Source organism: Chrysochloris asiatica, unplaced genomic scaffold, assembly GCF_000296735.1.
Source record: "Chrysochloris asiatica unplaced genomic scaffold, ChrAsi1.0 scaffold00253, whole genome shotgun sequence".
Lineage (NCBI taxonomy): Eukaryota > Metazoa > Chordata > Mammalia > Afrosoricida > Chrysochloridae > Chrysochloris > Chrysochloris asiatica.
In genome coordinates, this window is record NW_006408771.1 from 2,155,005 (window position 1) to 2,170,291 (window position 15,287).

Consider the following 15,287-nt stretch of genomic DNA (forward strand, 5'->3'; position numbering starts at 1 on the left):
TCACTGGGTTCTTCCCCTTTTTCTCTGACTTTCCACCTTACCAAGCATGATAAACTTTGCCAGTGACTGGTCCCTCCTGACAGTATGTTCAATGTATGAGAGACAAAGTTTGACCATCTTGGTCTCCAAGGAGCACTCTGGCTGTACTTCTTCCAACACAGATCTGTTGGTTCATTGGGCAGTCCGTGATACATCATAAAGTTGTTGTTGTTGTGATGTGCTGTAAAGTCGGTTCTGACCCATAGTGACCCTGTATAGGGTTTCTGAGGAGTAACTGGTGAGCTTGAACTGCATATCTTGCAGTTCAAACGGCTTTGCAGTCTGGAGCATCAATCCACAGCACCATTCCAGGATTCCACATCATACAGTAGTGGCTTACATATTGCTGGGATGCTGGAAGCTATGCCATAGGTATTTTAAATACCAACAGGGTACTCTCATGGTGGACAGGATTCACCTGAGCTTCCAGACTAAGAAAGACTAGGAAGACAGAGAGGCAGCCTACTTCTGAATTTTTAGCCACTAAAAACCTTGTGAATAGCTATGGAATACTGTCACATATCACTAGAATATTGAATATTGAGACATGATGAATACCACCAGAATACTGGAGAAGATGAGCCAGTCAGGATGGAAGGCACTAAAAATATGACTGGCGGAGAACTGCCTCCTGAGTTGACCAGGATGATGCAATTGGATTAAAGCATTTGGGACCTTCATTTGCTGATAGGGCACAACTCAAATTGAGGAGAAACAACTGTAAACACCAATTAATAATTAGAATATGGAGTGTACAAAGTATACATCTAGGAAGTCAAAATAAAATGGAATGCATAAAGATCAATATCCTAGACACTGAAATGGACTGGTATAAGCCATTCTGAATCTAAACATCACATGGTTCACTGTGCTGGGAATGATAAATTGAAGAGGAATGGTATGGCATTCATCATTAAAAAGAAACTTTCAAGAGCTATCTTGAAGTATAATGCTGTGTTAAGATAGTATCCATTCGTTTACAAGTAAGACCAGTTAATACCATTGTTATTCAAATTTAAGCCCAACTACTAAAGTTTTATTGTTTAGTGCCTTTGAGTTAGTTTTTAGTGACCCTGTACAGGGTTTCTGGTGGATTTGAACTACCAAAGTGTGGTTCAAACTGACCTTGTGGTCCACTGCTTATTCTAAAGCAACACACAGGACTCCATACTACTAAAGCTAGAGATGGTGAAATTAAAGAATTGTATCAACCCCTTCAACCTGAAAGTGATAAAACATGCCATCAAGATGAATAGGTAAATACTGGCAATTGGCATGCAAAATTGGAGGCAAAGAGGAAAGATCAATAGTAGGAAAACATGGCCTTCAAGATAGCATAATGCTGGAGATCACATGATAGAATTTTGCAAGACCAATGACTTACTCATTGCAGATATCATTTTTAAACAATGTAAAGGTGACTATACACCTAGACCTCAATGAATGGAATACACAGGAATCAAATTCACTATGTCAGTGGGAAAAGATGGTAGAAAAACTTAGCCAAAACAAGGCTAAGAGCAGACTGTGGAAAGACCATCAATTGCTCATACACAAATTCAGATCGAAGCTAATGAAGATTAAAATAACTCCACAGGAGCCAAAATATGACTTCAAATATATCCCATCTGAATTTAGAGACAATATAAAAAGCAGATTTTTATTCATTAGACACTAATGACTGAAGACCAGAAGAGCAGCAGAATGACATCAAGAATGCCATAAAGGAAGAAAGCAAAAGTTCACTAAAAATACAGAAAAGATAAAAATGGAGATTATGAAACTTGCTTTTGAGCATTGAGAAGCTAAAGCATGCAAAAGAAATGAGGAGATTAAAGAAATGAACAGAAAAGTTAAAAGGCTGAGAAAATTTAAGTATTATAATAAAATGTGCAAAGATCTGGAGGTAGAAAATCAAGTTAAAAGAAGTGGACCAATAAATAACATCATGATAAATGGAGAAAATAATAAAGTTGTCAAAGACTTCATTTTCCTTGAATCCACAATCAGGCCTCATGGAACTAGCGATCAAGAAATCAAACTGCTAAGTCCATGTTGTGAATTCCTTGACCAGCAGGAGCCCACCAGAGTTTTCTCCTCTCTGGATCCAGCAAATTGTTGTTGTTTTTCTTTCTTTTTAAATTTTTAATGTTTTGTTTCTGTATTCTTTCTTAACCTTCTTCCTTTATTTCCATTCCCTTAATTTATATCAATTTAATCTCTGCATTTATTTTTTCTTATTTTCATTTGTTTCTCATTTCACTCTCTTTAATTTTTTTCTTTTCATTTTTCTTTCCTACTCTATATTCTCTTGCTCTTTTCATCTTCTCCATCTCTAGTTTTTTGTTTTGTTTTGTTGTTTTCTTCCTTTTATTTTCTTTCATTTTTGTCTTCTATAGATCTGTTGTCCTATCCCTACTTTCTCTTTTTGATTGTAATATTTTTTTCTTGTTGTTTTGTTTCTTTATTCTCCTTCAGGATATTCTATTTTGTTGTCATTTGCTTGTTTGTCTGTTTAGCTTTGTTTTCCTGTGTATCTTTCTCCTGTTGTCCCACCCAGTGGGAGACAGCAATCATGCCCACATAGCTCTGAGTCACCAGTAGCTCATATGGCATCACTCACTGAGCAAGAGCCAATATCAGCTCTTATACTACCTGATCAGTCATGTTGTTGTTGTTAAGTGGTGTCAACTCATTCCCAACAGATAGCAACCCCGTATAGTGTTTCCAAGGAGTGGCTGGTGAGTTTGAACTGCCAAGCTTGTGGTTCAAACCAACTTTGCAGTCCAGCACATTAACCAACAGTGCCACACCAGGCTAGACCCCAGCCAACAGCAGCCAAGTCCACTCTAAACTGAACTGCACAAATAGAAAACAGAAAATGGTGCATACATTTCAACTCTAATCACACCTAGCAGGAAACACTTGGTAAGAGCCTAAGAACATATTAATATACATTCATCAATTAAATACAAATAACAATGACACCACAATGTCTCAGAGACAACAGAAGAGTTTACCTCACACAACAAAATGAGAGAGAGTGACTCAAACAAATGACCAAGATTGTTGTTGTTGTTATGTGCTGTCGAGTCGGTTCCGACCCATAGCGACCCTGCACAGGGTTTCCAAGGGTGTAAATCTTTACGGGTGTAGAATGCCTCATCTTTCTCCTGCGGAGCAGCTGGTAGTTTTGAACCGCTGACCTTAAGGTTCGCAGCCCGATTCGTAACCACTACGCTACCAGAGCTCCTTAATGGCCAAGATACAGAGAAAAAAAAAAAAAAAAAATGTTTCTGAGGAAGAAAGGCAATAGAACTACCTAAGGGGAAAAAAAATGATACTCAACTACCTTCAAAGAATTGACAGAAAAATCATGGAAAGCAAGGAGAACACAGAAAACATTTTAGAAGAATTTAGGAAAACGCTGCAAGAACAAACAGATAAAAGAAATTCAAATTGTGCAACAACACAAAGTCTGCAAACAGAAATCAAGATGATGAATATTATGATCTCATAAATGAACAATCCACTGAAAGGGAAAAGGAATAGATTTGAATCAATGGAAGTCTGAATTAGTGAACTTACAGATAAATCTCTCAATACTAGTATGCTAGAAGAACATCTGAGAAAAAGAATGAAAATATTGAAAGAAAACCTGAGATTTATGTAAGACCTATGAAGAGGAATAACATGGGTGACAGGAATTCCAAAACAAGAAAAGACAATAAAAAACACTGAAAAAATTATCAAAGACTTGTAGGAAAAAAATGTTGCTAACAAAAGAAAGACGAGAAGGTAACCATTCAAGGAGCTGAACGAACTCCAAAGAGGACAGATCCCCCACCAAATTATTAAAACATATCATAATCAAACTTTCCAAAATGAAAAATGAGGGAAGAATTCTAACAACAGCTCAGGAAAAATGAAAGTTGGCTACATCTCAAGTCATAGCGATTCTGTGTAAGATTTCTATGAAGCATCTGGTGAGCGTGAACTGCCGAACAGCAGTTCACACTGACTTTCAGGTCCAGTGCTCATCTTGCCTTGCCGTACCAGGACTCCAGTTGATGTACTGTTGTTGTTGTTGTTGTTGTTAAGTATACTATTGAATAGGTTCTGACTCATAGTGATGCTGTATAGGATTTCTGCAGAGCAGCTGGTGGGGTTGAACTGCTGATCTGTGGTTTGCAGTTCAGTGCTGTCCCTATAGAGCAATACCAGAAGTTCACTTATTGTTGTTGTTAAGTGCCATTGAGTCCGTTCTGACCCATATAGGGTTTCCAAGGAGCAGCTGATGAACTTGAACCTCTGACCTTGCAGTTCAGATGGACTTTGCAATCCAGCACATTAGCCCACAGAGCTACACCAGGATTCCAGAAGTCCATTGTTGGTGTCATTAAGTATCTTGAGTCAGTTCTGACCCAGAGCAACCCTATATAGGGTTTCCAAGGAGAAGCTGGTGAGCTTGAACCACCAACCTTGTAGTTCAAACTGTGTTTAGCCCAGCACATTAGCCCATAGAGTCACAAGAGAACTTCACAAGTCCAATGGACACTAATAAATTAAGACAAGAATAGTTTAGTAAGACATTAAAAAGCATCATACACAAAGCAAACAAAAGGTCATTAAAGATAGGAAAGAAAGAAAAGAAAAAATGGATATCAGAAGTGATTCTAAAACTTGCTTTTGTGTGTAGAGATGCTACAGTAAATGGAAGAGTTAGGAAAAAAAGAGCTGAGAAGAAAACTTCAAGGCACAGCCTGAGAAGACAAAATAAAGTCTTATAATGAAATGTGGAAAGTCCTGAAGTTAGAAAACCCAAAGGGAGGAACATGCGCAGAATATCTTAAGCTGAAAGAAATGAAGGAAATACTCAAGCCTTTACTTGCAATATGTGATGTATTCTATGGGGAAAATATTTAATGATGCAGAAAACATTTAAAGAAGAAGGAAAGAATATACAGAGTCACTGTACCAAAAGTAATTGGTCAATGTTCAATCATTTCAAGGAGTAGTATGATCAAGAACCAATGGCACTGAGGGAAGAAATCCAAGTATCATTGGAGGCACTAGAAATAAAGAAGCCTCCAGGAATTGAACCACAAGGCTGGTGATAAGGCAGATCAAACCCATTAACTGCTCCTTGGAAACCCTATATATGGCTGGTATGAGTTGGAACCAAATCAACAGCACTTAACAACAACTTATAAATTCTGATATTTAATCTTTCCATTTTCAGTACTATTTTGCAACAAAAAATACACCACTTACAACCTACAAAACTAAAAAAAAAATAATAAGACTTATACAGCATTTGAATCTCACAGAGAAAGTTATTCAATATGACTGGAAATGTCAACATTTAAGTTCCAGTTGTAGTATTGTACTTAATTTAAAATATTGGACCCACAAAAATAATGGTGAAGACACTTTTAAAAATGTTATTAAAAATAAAATGTCAAAAGGCATGATGGAGTCTCTGGTGGATGTAAACTGCTAACATGTTCTGTTGTTAACTGAAAGATTAGAAGTTTTCATCCAACCAGTGCTCCCAAGGAAAAAATTTTGGAGATCTACTTCCCCAAAATCACCCATTAAAAACCCCGTGGAATACAATACCACTATGACACTCACGGGAGAGCCATGAGTGGGATTCAACTGAATGGTAACAGATGTGGTGTGGGGTGGTAAAATGGAATGATTATAAGAAAGCATGCATATTTGATAAATTTACATATTGAACAACATGATTCATCATGAAATTATAGACAAGATCTGAATCTTGATTTAGCAAAGATACACCTGATCTAAGCAATTGATAACATTTCATTTTCTATACTGTTGATTCTACCCAAAACTATAAACTCAGTTAATTATTTTCTGTCTACACAAGAATTTCTGATTTTTGAACAAGAGACTAAACATTTCTCACAGCTACAATTTAAAAATATAATTTTTAAACTTATTGACAATGTACTGATGTTAAGACAAACAAAATATAGTATAAAATAGTCAAACTCCAGCCATGAATTTGACTGATCTCACAGTAATCTCAGGTTATTTCTCCTTGGTTGTTTTTCTGAGCCATACTAAATTTGTGCCAGGTTTCCTGGGTAAAGTCTAATCTCTCCCACATGATAACGTATCAGTAGATTTCGGAGCTAATTGTAACATGAAAGCCTGGTTTATTATCAATTTAGCAGTTAAAATCTCCTCTGACCCAATCAACTGAAGCCAAATCAATCATGAAAAAACAACGTCTCAAATTAACCCAGTGGGTTATCTTTACCAACTTGTATTCTTCTTGTTGTTGTTAAGTGTTGCCGAGTTAGTTCAAACTCATAGAAGACCTGTAAAGGGTTTTCGAAGGAGCAACAGGAAGGTTTGCACCACTGACCTTGCATTTAGCAGACCAGTGCTTATCCTACAGTGCCACAGCAGGACTCAACTCCAATATTAGACTTATCACATAATCACTTAGACTTCTTTAGAACGTTTATCACTGTCCTTAAATCCTTTCTTGTACTTCCCAAAATATGAACTTCCTGGTTTGTTTAGACCTCTCCTCTGTTGACAATTTTACCACTAAATAAACCTTGTTTAAAGAACTCTGTCTTTGTTTTGTTGCTAGGAGAACAGCTTAAAACCATGTTTAGGAAAAGTGCAGATAGAGGTCTTTGTCCAATAAAGCACTGTTCCTCCAATTCAAGTCTGTGTCTGGGTGCTTAATAGACTCTAATCATGTTAAGGGCAGGCCTCCAAATTAATTCTCTCTCTCTTGCTTCCTTCCTCCCTTTTCCCTTCCCTTTTCCCTCTTCCTCCCTTTCCTCTTATCATCCAACAAGGAAAGAGACCAAAAATAACTAGCCTTGTGCTAAAACTTGCTGGCTACTTAATTTTTCAAAAATCTAAGACTTCTGAGTAAGACTTGAGAAATAATGCACATTTGCTTACCTTTACCTTTTTTTGCTGTTTGTGTTGTTAGTGACATTGAGTCCTTTCATAGTGATAGCAAACCCTATAGAGGGTTTCTGAGGAGTGTTTGGTGAATTTATCTGTTAATTAGTGAATTTGCAGATTTAATTATTCATGTATCTTTAGTAGAATGGCTGTACTAAAAAAATAATTTGATGATTAAAGAAACTGGAAGGATATGCCACCATTTCTGTGATGTGAATTATCATTTGCATAAGACATACAAAATATTTTGAACCTTATAAAGATAAGATGAATTTGTGAGGTGAGTTATGTACACAAAATTCTTATTGTTGTGTTAAAGCAATTTACAATAAATTATGCTGTTAAAGAAGACAGTTAAACAATTTATAATCTTCTGAGACTCTACTCATACATTTAATTGAAAATTTCAATGAGAATTAGCATTTTAACTATAGAACACAGTGGTATTCTTGTTAGAATTTTTCTCATTTTATACCATGTGACATCAAACAGAATGTTCTTTTGTTGACATTGTCTTATAGTCATAATCAGCTTTATCCTTTGCTTTGAGATTATTTTCTGATATGTACTCATAATTTGGTAAATTATTTTTGTTATTAAGTGTTGTCAAGTCAGTTCCAAATCATAGTAATCCTGTGTAGGGTTTCCAAGGAGGGGCTGGTGAGTTTGAACCACCGACCTTGCAGTTCCAACAACATTGCTGTCAAGTGCCTATCCTACAACACCACACCAGGACTAGATCTAGCATTTTCTTTCTATTCAATATCATTTTAAGTTTTAAAAAATTTAATTGTCTTTTTTCTTCTGTTTTATTACATGATATAATTTGCATTGAATTGTCTTATTCTATCTGGGCAAGTGGTATGGGTTCCCTTTTGTTTTTGTTACATGCCATCAGGTCATTTAAGACTCATGTTGTTATTAAGTGCCCTTGAGTGGGTTTGAACTGCTGACCTTGCAGTTGAGTGATTATCCGACAGCACTATGACAGGACTCCTTAAGATTCACAGATTGATCCACCAACCTTGCTGTTAGCAGTCAATTGTTTATCCTATAGAGTCATGCTGGGAGTCTGGGTTGCCTTTTGTTGTTGTTGTTGTTGTTGTTGTCAGGTGCCATCGAGTCAGAACTGACTCATAGCGACCCCATGCACAGCAGAACGAAACAATGTTCGATCCTGGGCCAACCTCACTACCGCTGCCACACTTGAGTCCATCAATGATGCCACCTGGCTGATCCATCTCATTGGGGGTCTTCCTCTTTTTCTCTGACCCTCCACCCTACCAAGCATGACATCCTTCTCCAACGAATGTTTCCTCCGGACAATATGTCCAAAGTAGGAGAGACGAAGCTTAGCCATCCTGGCCTCCAAGGAGCACTCTGGCGGCACTTCTTCCAAAACAGATCTATTGGTTCTTTTGGTAGTCCATGGCACTTAGGACACTGTAATAAAATAAAATTCTTAAATAATGTATTAAAAGTTTAAAAAATTATTTAAAGTCCCAAGAGCAACAGTGGCATGCAGAGATAAGCAAATAGCTAAAACAGTATACAAATTACTGAATCTTTTAAATATTGTATATATCATTGCTAGTTATTCTCCACTCCACTCATTTCGTATCAAGTTATTTTCTTAAAATGTTGTCTTGTTTATGTAGAGAAAAAGTGTCACGGAAAACAGAAAATGAAAGTATATGTTTAGTGACAGAACAGATAGAATTAGCAATTAGACCTATTGGTATGATTAATAGAAATAGTTTATCTTATTCGGTGCAGAGGGGCAGAAAAGCTTTTGTAAAAAATATCTCACTAGAACTGAAGTCAGGGAGTGTTTCTTCTTTCGCTCCACTCCTAACCTCAATCACCCATCACCTGCACTGTGGTGGGTTTTGTCTTGCAATGATTCTGGAAGCCATGATACCGGTTTTTAAAATACCAGCGAGGTCACTCATGGTAGACTGATTTCAGAAGAGTTTCCAGACAAAGACAAACTGGGAAAGCAGGCCTGGCGATCCATTTTTGAAGATTAGTTGGTTAAAATGGTAAGGGTAAAACAGAACATTGTCTTTCTTGTTTACTTTGGCTATGTCATCAGATGGAAACATATACTACAGGAGGACATCATGTTTGGTGAAGTTAGTATGCCAATGAGGACAAGGTAGCCACGATAATATCCTAGGGCAGGTTGGTGATTGCATGGTGAAGGGCAATGTTTTGTTCTCTTGTAATAAGGTCAGCATTAACTGTAGTCAGCTGATACAATCACAGCTAACAACAATCTCATGCAATTATTTTTTTCTGGGTACTCAAAAAACTAACACAGATACTAAGTAAGAATTAAGGAGCTCTGGTAGCATAATGGTTACAAATCAGGATGCTAACCCCAGGGTCAGCAGTTGGAAACTACCAGCTGTTCCACAGGAGAAAGCTGAGGATTTCTGTTCCCGTAAAGGTTTACAGCCTTGGAAACCCTGTACAGGGTCCCTAAAAGTTGGAATCAACTCGAAGGCACATAACAACAACAAGAAGTAAGAATTGATACGTAGTTATGTATGTATAGTTTCCAATTTAAAAGTTAGTAGTAAATTGTTCTCATAAGAGCTCTAGGTTTCACTGCATTATAAGAGAGTGATTTCTTTTACATCTTTGTTACAAAGTAATAATGCCAACCATTTCTTTTTTCAGTCAGATAAATATGATTGTCATTTTGTTTTGCTTCAATTTATATTGTCTTGTGCCAGGCAAGAGCATCCTTCACATACCATTGACTGTTTCATCTTCCTCCTCTTTTAACTACCTATTCAGATCCTTGTAACAGTCTTTTCAGTTTTTTTTGTTACTGTTGCTGTTTTGATTTGCTTTGTAGAAGTGTCTGTAAATTTGGAATGTTCATCTTTTGTAGTTTATTTGTGACAAAATATAATTTCCCCATAATTTGCCTGTTTTTTCTCTCCCTCAAACATGCCCAAATTTTGTGCCTTATATGGTTGGGTTTTGTTGTGGCTCGTGTTCTTTGCCAACTATGTCCTTCCACACTCCACACACACTCCCACACCCCGGAGGTATTTTCATGTATGCAGCGCTAATTGTTTTACATGTTGTTGTAAAAATAGTATTCCTTGCCTACAAATTTACTTCCTGAGGTGAGGGGGAGAGGGCCAGAGGTATGTGTTTGACAAAAAAAGTATAGTCTCCGTGTTGTTAGTGTTATTCTGTTAAAATTTGGCATTAAGCTGCTCTGCAGGAGAACAATGAAGCATTCTGTTTCCAAAAGTATTTGAAGCCTGGGAAAACTTACACAGGGTGGCTGTGAGTTGGGAACCACTAGTCGACACCACTTAACAACAACAACATCAAAATGATTCTGGCCAAACATTTTTCCTTAGTGATTTTAAAATTTCGTGTCATTATTGAGAAATCCTTCTAATCCCAAAAGGTATGAAAATATACTCCTTGATAAATTATACATCTTTACATTATTCTATCATTTCATAATGAATATAGATAGGATTCGTTGAATGGTATGAGGTGGCAATGCTATTTTTATATTCATATAAAAAAAATATGGAAAGTTTCAGCACAATTTAATGAATAGTAGAATGCGTTCCTACTAATTTAATGACTCCACAGTGTCATATTCTAAATTTTCATCCATTTTTAGGTCAAGTTGTTGATTATCTATAATATAATGCTGATCTTCTTACTTTGTCCTCTACTAATTAATTTAAAAAATAATTCTTAGCAACTGGTAATCCTAACATTAGAGTTTCCTAATCTTAAAAAAATAATTTTAGGTATGTCTGCCCTTTCATTTTTCTATATAAATTAAGGATTAGTTTATAATATATGATAAGAAAATATTTTGAGATTTTAGAGTTTATATAAAGATTCAGAAACAGTTGACACAATAAGTTATTATATGGTTGATGTGACCCATGTGGTATGACATTGAGTATTCTTGTGAATGGAGATAGCAGTTTTATTGGACCCTCCAAAAACCTCCAATAGAGAACCAAGTCTTGTGTTTATATGTCATTGATCCCAAACCCAAAGTGGCATTAGGGATATTTCATGGCAAGTCCCTCTGTCAGTGTTAGGTTTGGGGATTTGGGGCTGAATAATTTTGTATGCACACTTCAAAATCCCTTCTGAGAATTTTTATATAATCCAGACAGAGGCAAAGTTAGATAATTGTGTTTTTCAATTTCTTTCTGAATAAGAATATAACCCTATATTTTAAGAAATGAGGCCATCTTCAGTTCCCTGCCTAGAATGGACTATTTTATTCCTTGTTTTTCTTTAAGAGCCAAATTCTTGATAATTTTGCATGATTACAGAATTATAGCTTTACAAGCAATCACCTTCAGTTCTGGGCATCTTATTTTGATGCTCATTTTCGGTTCTTGGGCATATTTAATTTGTTGTTGAGTGCAGATACATCTTTTTTTTTTATGTTTGAGACTGAAGTTTTCAAAATAGTAATTCACAATTCCATACTGACTGAAAACTACTGTTCATAATTTTTAAATGTTTGTGGTATGTGATGTTGTATTTGTTTTTCCTTCTGTTTCTTCTGCTGTCAAAAAAAAAATTAGGTGATTATTAGCAAAAAGTCAGTTTGAATCAGACACTGGAAAAATTATTAGTAATATAAAAGGGGATATAATTAATTTATCACTTATAGTCTGATGGAAATATTTACAGTGAAAATCCTTTTGTACGTTTATTCAATATCAAGGATGCTATGAACTGATTAGAGATTTGGAAGCAGCTAATTCATCAAATAATGATAACAATTAGCTTACTCAATGTTTAATTTAATGGCATTTGGATTTCAATAGAAAATGGTTGATGATATGTTCTTAATATCTCACAATGGCATTTGTCTTTTGTTGAAATAAAAATAGCCTAAATGTATCACATTCAGAACTACAGTTTACAATGAGTATTCAAGATATACTTGGAAATAATTAGGGCAGATAAGTGTACAATTATAATTATAGTTGTTGACTTATATGGATCCATAAATAGATATACAACTAGGAATCTATCTTTGCTTGTGCAGTTATTTTCTACTGGAATAGGACTCTTGCTCCTTAGAACATTTTATGAAAGTGTGTAATGGAAATCTTTTCCCAGTAAACCTTGAGTTTAGAAGACAATAATGCATTGCTTACTGAGAATGGTTTAAGATGTTTCAACCTGAAAATTATATATTTGGCTAATTTTCATTATCTTATAAAATTATTTTTATAAAGCAACAAAATTATGTAATAAATAATCTACTTTGTAAAACAATTACAAAAAGCATAAGAGGTCATTTAAAATAGCTTGAGAAATTTTGGAAAGATTGTCTCAGTTTACAAACAAATAGAGGTGTAAATAAGAAATTGTGAATTCATCTTGAATGTGTATATTTTACATCTTAAAATATAATTATGTATTTTTCATAATATTAAACATACTGATAGTAAAGCCATTACAAAATCATGCTCCCCCATTGTTGTTGATAAGTGCCATCGAGTTGGCTCCAACTCACAGTGACCCAGTGTATGGTTCCCAAAGAGCAGGTGGTGAATTGGAATCACTAACTTGGTGCTTCATACCCACCGTGCGGTCCAGCACATTAACCTGCAACACCACATCAGGACCTCCTCAAAAACAAAAACAAAACAGAATCTAAATGGATAGGAGTGAGGTGAAAAGAGAGACAATAGTTAACAATAATCTCATGTTTCACAGATACAGTTAATACATATCTCCACAATAACAGTTAATTTATATTATATTGAATTTTAAAATCTGTATTACACTGAATTTTTTAAAAATTAAAAAATAATATATTTTCTGTAGTTGCTTTTAAGTGCCTTTGAATCCGTTGATTCATAGCAACCCTATATCGGGTTTCTGAGGAGCATACATCTAAAAATTAATTTATATTGAACTGATTTTTTTAATTCAACATAATATAAATGATAGTTTTAGATGTAACCTTTAATAAAACTAATAGCAGATAACATATCAATAAAAACTATGTGATAAAAATGCAATAAGTATAAAAATAATATAAATTGCAGGACAGAAAACACCAAAAAAGTTAGAAAAAAAATGAAAAAATTTAAATATAAAATACTAAAACCATTCATGCAATGCATGTAATCTAATAGAACTTGACTCCTCAGAAACCTGTGTTTGTCTAAGACAATAAAATCTTTATTTGCTAGAGATATACCCTTCACAATGAACATTATTGAAGGGAAGGAAGATTGCAATATTGTGAAAAGAAAGAAAAACAAAAAATATCTACACAAAAAGACTCATGTTACACAAACTTACAAAGGAAATAAAATAGCTATTTTATGCAAACTGGAAACCCTGTGGTACAGAGTAGGGTTTTTGTTGCTGTAAATCTGTATGTCAGCAGATTGCCTCATCTTTCTCTTACAGAGATAAAGCTGGTTTCAGACCACAAACCTTTTGCTTAGTAATCAGTTGCTTAAACCACTGAGCCAGCAGGTGTCCTGAAAGGTAGAATAGAGAGGAAATTCATGACCCAAGAATATTTAAAAGAGAGAGCGAAATAAACATAATGTATTTCTATTAAATTTGTTTACTCTTAATTTCATATTTAATATATAACTTTATTTTGATTCAATTTTATAATCTAGATCATATATTAGAGTCCTGTGGTTCTGTAGGATAAGCACTGGATTGCTGGCCACAAGGTCAACAATTCAAACAAACCAGTCTCTCCATCATTGAGTCAGAGGACCTAAAACAAATATATGTATATAGGGTCGCTATGGGCCGGAACTGACTTGACGGCACTTAACAACAACAACAACAACATAACAACAACAACACACACACATATATATATGACTTGGCCTTCTGGTGTGGCACTGTAGGGTAGGCACTGGATTGCTATCCGCAAGGTCACTGATTCAAATCCACCAGCCTGTTCTTGGAACCGACTTGACAGCATTTAGCAACAATATGTATATATATATTGCGACCCTGTATAGGGTTTCCAAGGAACGGCTGGTGAATTTGAATCACCGACCTAGTGGTTCAAACAGACTTTGTGGTTCAGTGCATTATCCCACAATGTCACACCAGGAGTCCATAGCATTGTCATACTTTCCAGTATCACAGCAATGCAAAACCCACCACAGTATAATAACTGTCTGTCAGTTTGTTGTAGTATGGTGGGTTTTGCATTGTTGTGATAGTGGAAAGTACGCCAACAGTATTTTAAACACCACAGGTCACACATGGTGGAGAGGTTTGAACAGATCTAAAACTAAAGACTAAAACAGAATAGGAAGAAGGAGAGGCAGGCCACGTCTGAAAGGTTAGCCATTGACAACCATATGGATATTAGAGGAACAGTGTCAAATTAGTGCCTGAAAGCATTATGAATAGCAACAAAACATTGTCAGATATAGTGCTGAAAGAGGGGCCCCTCATATGTGAAGACACTAAGATATGACTGGAAAAGAGTTGCCTCCTCAAATTAGAGGTGAACATAATGACATGAATGGAGGAAACTTTCCAGGACTTTGATTTGCTGTCTGGTCAAAACTCAAAATAAGGAGAAACAACTGCAAACATCCATTAACAATAAGAATACATAATGTACAAAGTATGAATCTAGGAATATTGGAAGTTGATAAAATGAAATGGAATGCATAGAGATAGAGATAGATACACTTGGCATTAATGTGCTGAAGTGAACTGGTATTAGTTATTTTGAATCAGACAATCATATGGTTTACTATGCCAGGAAGGTCAAACTGAAGAGGAATGGCATGCCGTTTACCTGAAAAAAAAAAAGAATATTCCAAAATCTTCTTTGAAGTACAATGCTATCTGTGATAGGATACTAGATATACAACTATAAGGAAGAACAGTTAATACCAATATCATTAAAATTTGCCAGTGATAATGATATTGAAGTATTTGACTAACTTCTTCAGTCTGAAATTGATTAACCATGCAATCAATATGCTTTAATAATTACTGGTGATTGGAAAGTAAAAATTGAAGACAAAGAAGAGTGGTTGTTGTTTTGAAGTACTGTTGAGTCTGTTGTGACTCACAGTGACCTTGTATGGGGTTTCTGAGAAGCAGTTGGTGGGTTTGAACCACTGACCTTGTGGTTAACAGTCCAGTGCTTATCCTACAGCTCCACATGAGGAAGGGTTAGTAGTTGTAAAATATGGTTTTGGTTTTGGAAATGATGTTGGACATCGCATGATAGAATTTTGCCAGATGAATGATTT